Source organism: Sinocyclocheilus grahami, unplaced genomic scaffold, assembly GCF_001515645.1.
Source record: "Sinocyclocheilus grahami isolate Dianchi unplaced genomic scaffold, SAMN03320097.WGS_v1.1 scaffold62.1, whole genome shotgun sequence".
Taxonomy (NCBI): Eukaryota; Metazoa; Chordata; class Actinopteri; order Cypriniformes; family Cyprinidae; genus Sinocyclocheilus; species Sinocyclocheilus grahami.
In genome coordinates, this window is record NW_015505241.1 from 2,090,363 (window position 1) to 2,093,433 (window position 3,071).

Genomic DNA, 3,071 nt, shown 5'->3' on the forward strand with positions numbered 1-3,071 from the left:
ATAGTGCAGCACCTGAGACACCTATCTCTGAAAGGCGGGAGAGTAATAACTTGTGACAGACAGTATCAAATGCTGAGCTGAGGTTGAGCAGCAGGAGAATGTAGATATTACCTGAGTCACCAGAGAGTAACAAATCGCTGACAACCTTAACTAAAGCAGTTTCAGTGCTGTGATGAGAGCGAAAACCAGATTGAAATGCATCGAACTGATCGCTGAGAGCTAGAATAGACTGTAGCTGATTGCCAACAAATTTGTCCATAATTTCTAAATAAATGGTAAATTGGAGACTGGACGATAGTTGGTGAAATCAGCTGGGTCCAGTTTTTTTTTTAAGAACAGGAATAACAGCAGCAGTTTTCAGTGAAATTGGAACAGTGGCAGAGATAAAGGACATATTTACTAAGTGTGAGACAGGAGCAGAAATGACAGAAGTACAGTGTTTCAAAAGGAATGTGGGTGCAGGATTTAACTGGCATGAGGAAGAATTAAGAGTTCTGTATTATTTCAGCAATTAAGGTTGGAGTTGTCAAGGTAAAATTATTTAACAGTTGAATAGTTTGAGCTTTCTCACAAGTAGAAGTGGTTGGTTCAGTGCCGAGAGACCCACATAGAGCATCCAGTTTTATTTGAAAGTGGCGCAAGAAAGAGCCACACAAATTATCACATTCATATTGGCTGAGACTATGGCTAGGTGGCTGGACTAATGTATTAACCATGCTAAACAGTGTTTTTGGCCTATTGTTAGCTTTATTGATGATGTCGGAAATATAGGAATAGCGTGCTGCATTCAAGGCAGTTTTATAATGAATATGTTCTGAAAATATTTGAAAATGGACAGTCAGGCCAGTTTTTCTAAAAAGGCGTTCAAGCTGTCTGCCTTTTGCCTTCATAGCATGAAGCTCAGCATTATACCAGGGAGAGGTGTGGACAAAGGAACAGACCTAGTCCTAATTGGAGCATGCTCATCTAAAACATCAACAATAACAGAATGATATAGGTCAGATATCACAGATGGACAGGTGAATTTGAAAACATCAGAAATAGTAGAGGAAGCAACTGAAGCAGCAAAAGTATTTACATTGATAGCATTGTTTTGCGATAAGAAATGGTAGTATTACCAGCACATTTAGTAGGATGTATTAACATTAAGTCAAAAGTGATAAGCTTATGATCAGAGATAGGAATAGCATGACTTATTCACACCAGACGTACAAACTAAGTCAAGTGTATTACCATGAGTGTGGGTTGGGAAATTAACATACTGTTAAAGTACACGAATAGCATGTTACAGTACACTCAAATACTGTAAGTTGTGCATGTGTAAAATCAAGGTCAATGAGAGATTAATTCTGTCTCAGCATCATATCTTTGTGTTTGAGTCCGGCCTGAGGACTTTGTCCACGTCAAAAGTAATGTTGTCTTTTTTGCTAGACAAAGAGAAAAAACATCTGTTCTGACAGATCCAGCCTTGATAACGCTCTCTAAACCTTACTCTTTCTCTCATCATCCTCTTCCTCCTCATCCTCCATTTCTTACATGTACTCTTCCTCCTCTCCTTCTCAGATTGTTTCCATCTATTGTTCGTATCATCATTCAGTCACCTGTGCCACTTGTGCACTCTAAACAGGCTAATTTTTTGTACAGTTGGTTTGATGACCTTTTTAGAAACAAGTGTGAACAATTTTGAATCGTTGTGTTTAAACGATGACAAATAGAGCGTAGCGTTAGTTTTGGCAGGTCACGATAGTCAAGCTCACATCAGCTGACACTCAGCTGATCCACGTCTACCTTTAGGAATACGACGCCAATCATAATTCCCTTTATAAGGTCCTTTCAGTCATTATTCAGCAGCTATCGCTTTCCACTGGATGCAATGAATGCCTCATTTATAATGGGTTTTCATGTTTTTGAATCATTGCTCCGGCCTGACAGGGCATCATCACAATGTGGTAAGGGGCGTAACATTTCCGTCACACGCTTGAGGTATTCGGCCAATCACAACGCACTGGATAGCTGGCCAATCACAGCACACCTCGCTTTTTCAGACCGATGAGCTTTGTAAAAATAGACGCTTTTCAGAAAGGCGGGGCATAGAGGAGAAACAATAATGTACAGTATGTGGAAAATAATGTGTTTTTTAACCTTAAACTGCATGTAGGGATTTCTAGTACATCTAGTACACTGCTATGCCCCTATCAGCCATCATGAGGTTTGCTAATCACCCAGCACATGACTCCAATATTCTGGGTCGATTTCCTGTCAGTCTTGTTAACTCATCTACTCATGAGATCGAAACTAATTCAATCAGGAGACAACAAAGCTTTCTTTGTATCAGAACTGGAAGGTTCGTTCACAACATATAGAAACCATGATGTCTTGTGACCACCAATGGATGGAACTATTATGTCCAAACAGGAAAAGGACAGTAATTTAATCACGCCCTCGGGCCTGCCAGCACGGGATATACAAAGTGACGCCACACGACTTTTTGACCACCTGCTTCCTGCCACTGTCTGAAACCCTTACAAAACTTCTCTTACAACAAAAGAAACAGAACCTTGCATGACGATTTTAACAGACAATCGTTTAAAACTCATAAGTAGTGAAAATGTATCCACGGTATGTGTTATGCCGTATATATATATTTGATGTGTTTACTGGAATCTATGATATTTTAATATTTGCCTTATAACTCTTTTTTAGCAGACAAAGCATTTAATATGTGTGTAAGATATGTGAAGTTTAGTATCGGGTGAGAGCTTGTTTTATTCACAGAACATTGGTGTAAGTGAAAAATTTATATTCGGCATCATTTTCCGGTGATTATATTTTTATAAGAAGTTCTTAAAAACTTCCAGAAATACTCGCCACAAACAGCATGTGATTCATGCATGATAAGGAACAGTATGGGGCGTGGCTAAACCCCGCAGCCACCATCTGATTGGACCACGACCTGTGGTCTGGACAAAAGTCAGCCTGCTTAAAATTGGACACAAAGCTCTCTGGATCGCTCGCGCTCTCTCGCTCAAGACCTCTGGCTTTTATTTTGGTAACAGCGCTACAAGCGCTTC